The sequence below is a fragment of the Physeter macrocephalus genome, chromosome 7 (genome assembly GCF_002837175.3).
Source record: "Physeter macrocephalus isolate SW-GA chromosome 7, ASM283717v5, whole genome shotgun sequence".
Lineage (NCBI taxonomy): Eukaryota > Metazoa > Chordata > Mammalia > Artiodactyla > Physeteridae > Physeter > Physeter macrocephalus.
Window position 1 is genome coordinate 107,505,864 of NC_041220.1, and position 10,208 is coordinate 107,516,071.

Here is a 10,208-nt window from a genome sequence, read left to right on the forward strand (position 1 = left end):
AGGCACACCGGCCATGGCTCAGGGGCTCAGCCGCGCCGCGGCCTGTGGGATCTTCCCGGACCGCGGCACGAACCCGTGTCCCCTGCATCGGCAGGCGGAATCTCAACCACTGCGCCACCAGGGAAGCCCCCTAGGAGATTTTTAAACAAGGGAGAGCACTGCGGTTCAGAGAGGTTACGCGGTTTTCCAAAGGTCACACAGCCAATAAGGGGGAGAGCAAGGATTCCGAACACAGATTCCACTCGGGGATCCACGCTTTCCCGGTACTGCCCAGCTCCCTCTCGTTGAGGGTCACAGAGTCCGGGCCAGCAATTTGGGGCTGGGAAAACCGGCCGCTCAGAACTCAGGCCCTAGCTCTACGAATTTAACTCCTTCCAGCCCTGACCACAAGTAAGCGCTGTCCCTTGGGGAACAAGAGGGGCATCTCATCTGCCCTGCACGCTGTCTGTGAATGCGTTTTCGTTTTGTTGGGGAGGAGACGGACGTCTCAATCTGCAAAAGTCAGTTTCTGACCACTCTGGAGAGACCAAAGCCCATGGCGTGGAAGCCCGCGGAGAACCGAGATTACCGGGCAGCGGGGGACCTGGGGCGCTCCTAGCTCCGGGTGCAGGTCGGCGGGGCCCGGGCGGCCAGGGACCTGCGAGGCTGGGGTGGGGCTGGAGAGCTCGAGCTAAGAGGGCCTAGTTCTAGGGTTCCTTTCTCGGCTCGATGACCCGGGGCTGAAGGCCCAGCTCTCTCAGGAGACCAAGTGAAGACAGTTACTCACGAGGCACGAGGCGGGAGCCATGAGTGCGAATCCTCCCGCTGTGAGGCTGGCCCCGGGCCGCGCGCCGACTGATGCCCCCTAGTGACCCACGGCGCGGAGGTGAGGCCGGCCCGGCCTCGCCTGCGCCCAGCCTGGAGCCCTCGGGGGCGCAACGGGAAGCAGCGAGGAGAGGCCGCGGCTGCCTTTCAACTAGGCGGCTGGCGCCGGCCTGGCCTGGCCCCCGGGGCCGTGCAGCCTCCCCGGCTCTGTCCCCGCCTGCTCAGCAGCTCACACCGCGGCCGGGCCGGGACACTCCCCGAGCCCCGCCGCCCGCCGCCGGGGCAAACACCTTAACCTACCCCCGCCCGGTGTCCATTCTCCAGAGTACCCCAGCTCGCCTGCCCCAGACTCTTGGATTTCCTTCCGCTCCACTCAGCTCCCACTACCGCCGTGCACAGCACCCCCACCCCACGCCTTCGGCGACCCTCTCATCACACTGGCCTACCTCCTCCACAGCGCCCTCCCGCGGCCCCGCAGGCCCACAGCCCCTGCTCTCGCCAGCCCCTGACCCTTGCTGCGCTGGAGTCTGACGCTGGACTAGGCTCCCTCGGCGACAGAGAGCGCTTGCGCTTGCGCGCGCAAGCACGCACGCACACACACACACACACACACGAACATATATCATCAACGCATATACAACACACAGCACAACAAACATACATCTAACACACACACAGAACTGACACATGCAAAACGTTACAACCAACGCAGATACCCAACACACATCCAATCAACACTCAACACACACACAAACAGAACCAGCACACATCACCAACCATACACACCCAGCACACAGACCCACACAGTCAACAAATACACACACACCCAAACGGCACTTCCCAGACACATGAAATTTGACACACACAACACATACACAACCAAGCCACACAGACACCCAACCACACAAAACCAACATATGCTGCACACTGTGTACACATAAAACCAACACATATACCCAACCAAACACACACAGCACACACCCAACGCCCACAATCAACATACACGCATTCCAATGAACACAGCTCCAGTTCACAGAGGCACGTCAAGGCTACGCTCCAACGTCCTACGGGAGTTCTGTCACTTAGGACCGGGTGACACTGATATTTACACATAATCTTGGGGCGGGGGGGAGACGCACTGATAGACATTGATTGGGGGGAGATAAACTCTGAGAAATGATGTACTGAGAGACTTCCAGCCCGCAGAAAGAGACTTCAGGCAGAGGCCGAGAGAAGCCACTCAGAGGCTCGGCCCCAGGGCTCCACAGAGGAGCGAGCCGCATAGCCTAGAGCACAGCGGATGCGGTTGGGGGGAGATCTGCTGCGTGGAGGACACCGTGAGGGAATGTGCCCAGCGCGTGTGCATGCGATCAATCCCAGGATGAAAAAGCTTTTACTGGGAGGCATCAAGAATCGCCCACAGGAATGCTAGGCACTCCCAAGAACCCCGGGGTGACTTCAGCTCTTCTTTCTCATCCTGGGGGTCCTCCTTGGAAACCCCCTCCCCCCAACCCTCCGTCTCACACACCCGCCTTGCGCCTCCGCAGAGTCTCCAACGCCTCCCCAGGAATCAGATCCGACGTCCTGCTCGTGCTCCACTGAGCCCAGGCCCAAGATCTGGAATATCCATTCAGACACCCCCATCCTGCCCCCAACCGAGAAGGCGGTGCTTCTAGAAGCAGCCAGTTTACCGCTGGAGTCAGACCGTCTGGTCTTAGTAATTCTGGTTTTGGTACTTACTAGCTGTGTGAACTTGGGCAAGTTACTTAACCTCTCTGAGCCTTACTTTCCCCGTAGAGAAAGTGTGGAATGTGGCAACAATCCCTTTGAATTATTAAGAGTATAAAATGAAATAAAGTGCTTGTGAGATGCTTCGCACTGCCAGCAATTACCCTTGATTATGAGTATTTAAAAGAGGTGTGTGTGTGTGTGTGTGTGTGTGTGTGTGTGTGTACTTTCCTAGAGAATCCGAAAGAGTCGGGGCTGACGACTCAGCCATGGGGGCTGGAATCCAGGTTTATGCCTTTCTGGATGGTGAATTCTAGCAAGCTGATGCTCCTCTCGGAACCTATGGAATCTGCCCCTAAAGCCTGGCTCGCAGGGCCTAGAGCATCGTGGCGGGGTGCAATAAAGACCTGCGTTTGCGGGAAGTAAAAGCAAATTCAACGGCCTGACTGGGAGCAGAGCGAATGATCGGCCCCGACCGGAGGCTGAGTGGGTCCGGGCAGCGGCCCCGCCGCGGCTCCCTTTGCCGCCCAGTTTTTAGGCCAGGAAACTATGGCTTCAGGCGGGCGCCGAGCGGTGGCTGGATCCCAACTCGCTGCTGTGGGACCGCAGGGGCTGCCTCCTTTCCCACCCATGGGAAGCGGGTTTTGCAGACGCGCGGGGCTGCGGTCTGGGTGAGGTTTTCCGTGCTCGGCGCTGCGAGTCTGTGTGTGCGTGCACCCGGGGCGCTGCAGGCTGTCTTTGCTCTGTTTACGAGGAGCTGGATGGAGTAGGTTTGGGTAGATGGGGGCGTCACCTCAGAGCCTCCTCTGCGCGGGGCCACTTCCCTGCCTCCCCAGCCAGGCACCTTCAGGACTCCTCGGCCCCTGTCACTTTGTCGACACTCAGGTGAGCTACCCCGAGGGAAGGCTGAACTCTACGTTTGGGGATGCTACTTTAAAAAAGATACCTCGTTTTCTCTCTGATGACCGGTTCCCTGCTTCTGTCCTCCAGTGGCAGTTGGGGCTCTTCTACCAAAGAAGTGGCCAATGTCAGGGCCACACCTACTGGAAGCAAATATTTGGGGCAGGCTGAGTGACACCCACGCCCCCCCCCCACCATTCTCTGAGACTCAGGCTCCATGTCTGCTAAGTGGGCTCCATGTCTGCTAAGTGGGTGACTCCTGGGAGGGTTGGAGAGAGCTAAAGGGAAAGAGCTCTCCCCAGGTCTGTTTATCTGTTATATCACCTGCGTTCCCAAGCTGGGGCTGGGAAATAACGATGGACCGATCCTTCTTGATGGGACTGCGGTAACATGTGTAGAGCCCTTGCATGTACAAGAACCATTCCAGGCGCTCCACGAGGATTATGCCAACGAATCCTCACTACCGGGCGCTGCAGGCTGTCTTTGCTCTGTTTACGAGGAGCTGGATGGAGTAGGTTTGGGTAGATGGGGGCGTCACCTCAGAGCCTCCTCTGCGCGGGGCCACTTCCCTGCCTCCCCAGCCAGGCACCTTCAGGACTCCTCGGCCCCTGTCACTTTGTCGACACTCAGGTGAGCTACCCCGAGGGAAGGCTGAACTCTACGTTTGGGGATGCTACTTTAAAAAAGATACCTCGTTTTCTCTCTGATGACCGGTTCCCTGCTTCTGTCCTCCAGTGGCAGTTGGGGCTCTTCTACCAAAGAAGTGGCCAATGTCAGGGCCACACCTACTGGAAGCAAATATTTGGGGCAGGCTGAGTGACACCCACGCCCCCCCCCCCCACCATTCTCTGAGACTCAGGCTCCATGTCTGCTAAGTGGGTGACTCCTGGGAGGGTTGGAGAGAGCTAAAGGGAAAGAGCTCTCCCCAGGTCTGTTTATCTGTTATATCACCTGCGTTCCCAAGCTGGGGCTGGGAAATAACGATGGACCGATCCTTCTTGATGGGACTGCGGTAACATGTGTAGAGCCCTTGCATGTACAAGAACCATTCCAGGCGCTCCACGAGGATTATGCCAACGAATCCTCACTACCAGAAGGGCACGCACCATTGGTATCCCCATTTCATAGACGAGGAAACTGCGGCATAGATCGAGTGACTCAGGAAAAAGCACACAGCTAATGAGAGCTGGAGCAGAGCTTCTGAACGAGGCAGCCTTTGCTGGGCGCTGTCACCTAGCCTCTCACTTCTCTGAGCCTCAGTGTTCTGGTCCCGGGAATGGGGTCACATCCAGGCTAATGCAGAGGAAGCTGGGGTGACTCGACCTGGAACGTACCTGGGGAGCAGGAGAGCACGCAGCACAGTGGAGGGATGGCCATGATCACACCCTGCGCTGGTCGTGCTGACACCCTCTGTGGCTGCTATGGCTGGCCAATTGGAAGTCGGGATGCCTGGCTCCCCCAGGGGCATGGGCGGGTGGTCCTAAGGGTGGGGGATGAGTGGGTGAAAAGTGGCAGGGGTGTTCTTGTCCTCGGATGGTGATGGGAAGGATGGAAGATTCTGTGCCACTGTGAACCCAGAATTAATCCTTTAATCCTCTCCTTAAGACTCAGACACACTATTAACCCATATTACAGATGAGGAAACCAAGTCACAGGGCGGGTAAGTGACTTGCCGAAGGTCACACAAGTGCCTAAGACCGGATCAGTGTTTTCCACCAACCACTGCCGATACCTCCAGCGTGAATGCAGAAACTCATCCAGATGGCAACAAAGCCACCAGGAAGCACCGGCACCTGGGCCAGAGCACTTGGCAGAATCCCCCTCGGACCACAGTGAGAACTGACCAGGTTGCCTTGCTCTAGGTGCTCCGTGCCTCCCTAAACCCATGTCAGATTTGGAGAAACCATTCTGGACATAGCCTTAGAGATGTGCCGTTGTCGCCAATGGGATCGATGTCCTCATTTACAGATGAGAAAACTGAGGCTTGAAGGGGTCGTGCTATTTGGCCAAGGTCACCGACTGAAAGTCTGTGTCCAGTGTACTTTCATTAATTCACTCAATGGTTGAACAAGATGGACACACTAACAAATACGAACTTCGGGTAGAGATGAATGCTTTGAAGGGAGAAGATAACAGGACAGGGACAGGAAGCACAATGGGAGCGGTCAAGGTGGACCTCTCTACGGAGGCGACCTGTGAGCTAAGACCCAAAGGGCGAAGAGGAGCCAAGGGAAGTATCTCCCGTGGAGAGGGGCCAGCAAGTGCAAAGGCCCTGAGGCGGGAAGAGGCTAGCCAAGGCTGGAACTAGGCCTCTGTCGAATTAAGAGCAGGAGGCCTACCGGGTCCTCTTTGCAGTTTCTGAAGCTCTGGGAGATGTTAGCGAGGAGAACGGTGGGGGCGCAATAGGAGGGACCGCAGGCCCCAGTTAGAGGGAAAGGGATGGCGACTTGGACCAGGGTGACCGCTGAAGAGATGCTTTTTTCTTGGTAACCTTCCTTCTCTTCTGCGCCTCTCCCCCCTCCGACACCTTCGGAGAGAGTTTCTGGAGAAGCTTGGCAACCCGGCGGGGTGAGGCAAGCCCCAGGCCCCACTGTAGTTTCTCTTCCCTTCCGAGCTCATTCAGATTCGAGACCCCGCCCCCCGGCGCCCAGCTCCGGCCCTGGAGTCCCTGGAACCCGGCTGCGCCAGCCCTAGAGGCAGCTGGGCCTCAGCTGTGGGGCGGAGTCCGCCGCGGACACCCCCCGCGGCGACCGCAGCTCACAGCTACGCTGCCCCGCCCCTCCCTCTGACACCAGGCCTGGCTCCCGAGGCCCAGCTGTGCGCCAGCTGTGCGGTCCCGCCCCGGAGTGCGCTCCCGGAGCTCAGCCGCCCTCCAGGGCCTGCCCTGGTTCCATCTCGCAGTTTAGGAAACTGAGGCCTGGACGCCAGCGAAGGAAGAGGATTGCCTGCTATTGGGCAGGGGCGGGTGCATGACTGCGCCCAACGCCTGCCCTGCACAGTCCCATTTAATCCTCGCGAGCCGACGGCAGGATTCTTATCGTTACCGCTTTGCACACAGCAGCACACTGCTGCCCAGCGAAGTGAAGGTACTTGCCCAAGGCCACGTGGCTAGGCAAGATTCCAACCTACACCCGGGAAGTCAAGCCAGGTGCCCAGGGCGCAAAAGTTGGGGAAGCACTCACTCTCGGGATTGTGTAAGTGCAGGGTGGGCACATGGAGGGAAGGGACTACATGACCAGAGAGTGAAGATACCCCCGCTCAATTATCTGAATAATATCTGCTCTTTTGGTGTTATTAACAAAGGTGGAGCCTGAGCTCCCTGCCCTGCCCCCCACTTCATTCATGCTTCAAGTCTTGCGCCAAGTACATCTGTCAACATCGTTTCCTCCTGTGAGCTGAGGGCAGGCTGTGGTTTGATAGATTTTTTTTACGCCAGCGCCCAGTACAGCCCCGGGTGGGGAAGCAAGTGCCGCATCCCCTAAATGAGCGCTTACTCTGAGCCAGAAGCTGTGCCAGGCGCATAACACGCGCTATTTCACTTAATTCACCCTATGACCTTCAAGGAAAAGACTGTCTTTACTCCCTTTCTTAGACGGGTCAGCTGTGCTCCACACATGTCAAGTGACCCGTCCAAGGTCACTAAGCAGCTTCCGGGTGAACCCTCAGGAACCTGGACTCTTGACCGGGATACCCAGTTTTCCTCCACGCTGGGGTCGGGCAGGGTGGGGGGAGGGAGGTGGTTTCGAAAGAGAAATTCGGGAGGTGAGGCCTGAGCTGGAAACTTCACGTTGCTTTGATTTGGGCGGGGGACGCAAGGAGGCGCCCTGCGAATATTTCTGCTCTCTTAAAACACCTGTCGGTTGATATCTGAGGCTCTTTCAGGTCAAATCGAACTGCTCAGGGTCGGGGGATGGGGCGGCGGATCCGAGAGGCCCGGTCGGCGGACCCCCTGGCCCAGTAAACGCTACCAGGTTCGTGGATGAGAGCTTGGGGCAGGTGCACCGCCTGCGTCCTGGCCTCGATTTCTAGAAGGGGAGCCCTCAGTCTGACTCCATAGGTCCCCTGAGAGCCGGGTTGGAGGAGGCAGGGAAGGGTGGTGAGGACCCTGAAAGCGCGTTCTTCTTACCCTTCCTTCACCCCGCCCCAATTCTTTTCCCTTTCTCACCTTTTATTTTCAATGTGATTAAGATAATTTCTTCTGTTAAAAGGTGTGAAGTGACCACTAGAGACCCTGGGCCACCCACTCATTTGATGAGTGTTTATTGTGCCAGGCAAGCTGGGAGAGGTGTTGGGGACGATGCTGTGACAAGACAAGGTGCTGGTCCCTGAGCAGCTCGGGATGAGAGAGGAGGCTGCTGGCACTAACAATGACATGAAAACAGATGTTGTCAAGCCAGGTGGTATGATGAGGATGTGAGTGGGAGCACGGGATCCCTGATGGGGGACGTAGGGAACATTTTAATAGAATAAAGGACCTCCAGGCTAAGGGACCAGGAAATGCAAAGGTCCCCCATCACCGATGTGGGTAGAATTTTGCGGCTTCGAGCATCCTTTAGCAGTGGAAAGGCACTGGCATGATTTGCCTGGAAAATGGACATCTTTGCTTTTAAACTGAATTCACAAATCTGGTCTCCTTTGATTTTCATCATCTAGCGTGCAGTTGGGATAGGTTCTCACCATGCCCATTTTACAGATGAGGGAACTGAGGCCCAGTGCCCTGCCATGGCCCCTCAGTGCATGAGAGGGTAAATCTGGGGTGAGAAGGCAAATCTGAGTCATTCCATGACACCCCAGCTGCCTCCAGATGGACTGGTTTCAGGTGATTGCTTAGATCTACGTCTGCCTCCCACCAGCACATCCATTTAAGGGAGGGCGAGGCATGCAGTTTGGATGGGCCACAAGCAACGTTCCTGAGCTGGTTGAAGGTATCAGAGCATGGAGCAGAGCGAGCGACCGAGCGAGTGAGAGAGAGAGAGAGAGAGAGAGAGAGAGAGAGAGAGAAAGCACTGTCTTGCTGAGTGGCCTCTGGAGAGGCTCAGGAAGTCTTGGTGCCTGAAGATCTACAATTTTACAGATGTTCGTTGATCTTGGGGGTCTTCATTTTCCTGAGTCAAATCTGCTCCTCCGGGCTTCCCTGGTGGCGCAGTGGTTGAGAGTCCGCCTGCCGATGCAGGGGAGGCGGGTTCGTGCCCCGGTCCGGGAAGATCTCACATGCCGCGGAGCGGCTGGGCCCGTGAGCCATGGCCGCTGAGCCTGCGCGTCCGGAGCCTGTGCTCCGCAACCGGAGAGGCCACAACAGTGAGAGGCCCGCGTACCGCAAATTAAAAAAAAAAACAAAAAAACTCCTCCTCCTGGGTGGAATTCTAAGTTGCCTGGGGAGTCCTTGTTTCCACCTGGGAGGGTGTGCCTACCACTGGTCTCTATCTGCAGCTGGGTGGGTCCAGCACTGTGCTCAGGCCCGCCTCACCAGGATTGAATGGGAGCTCTGAAATTCTCTGATGGAATGAAGCCCACCCCCTACCCCTGGGCCATTCTGATTTTGTTCTCATGCTGAGCTGGCTTCATGGGCCTGTGACCAGTGTGGTCACACTGGGGCCCACTCTCAGAAGGGTCCCAGGCTGGGTTTTTTTTTGTTTTTTTTTTTTTTCTGCGGTACGCGGGCCTCCCCCTGCCGTGGCCTCTCCCGTTGCGGAGCACAGGCTCCGGACGCGCAGGCTCAGCGGCCATGGCTCACGGGCCCAGCCGCTCCGCGGCATGTGGGATCTTCCCGGACCGGGGCACGAACCCGCCTCCCCTGCATCGGCAGGCGGACTCTCAACCACTGCGCCACCAGGGAAGTCCAAGGCTGGGGGTTTAATGCTGCAGTCACCATCTCAAAGTCCTTAGTAATTTGACAGTTGAGTTTACATTTTGTAAGTGATGTCTTATGTGCTGGGGGCGTGGACCTGCCTCCAGCTGCCTCCCCGGGGCAGTTTTTGGCTGTCTGCTCCCCTCCTTCCTGGAAACTCAGGACCCATCCAGCCCCGTCCTCTGCTCCCTCCCAGTGGCTGCTGCTACTCTCCATCTGGCAGGGGCCAGTGTGCGCAGACACGCCAGGGCATCTGGAGGTGGGGCATGGTGGGCGAAAGTGCTCCATGGGCAACTTGGGAGGGGTGAGCCTCTTGTCCACCCTGATCCAGGAGCCCAGCACAGCCCAGCATAGAGATTGCAACAGACTTGTGGATCACCCGTTTGCCAAGGGTCGGGGCAGGGGGTCCGAGGGAAGAGGAGGTACCTGACCGATTCGACTTCCCCATCGCTGGTCAGGTCTGGTGGCTGGCAGGATGGGGGAGCCAGGCAGCTGGTGGAGTGGGCACTTGCAGCCAGGTCACACGTGGGGTCCCCCAGACACCTGACAGTTCCCTGTGAATGCAAGGGGGTGACACCACATAGGAAACCCCTCTACAGGGCAAGAGTGAGGCCACAGGGAGAGGCAAACACTTTCTACATGAGCCCCTTTAGCACACTTTCCCCTCTGCTTTTTGAAAAAGGCACTGTGCATTTTCGCTTTGACCTGGACCCCACAAACTATGCAGCCAGTCTTGCCCCCGTGTGCCGGGTGGCTCGTGGGTATTTCTTGCTGGAGGCTCAGTATCGCTGACCCGCCCCACAGAGCTGCTCCTGCAGGGGTCTGGGCAGAGGTAAGTGCAACCTCTCAGCTAATAATCAAGTCTTCGTAAAATGGGATGCCCGCCTCCCACACGAACCCCAGCTTTACAAGGAGGTGCTCTTGGCAG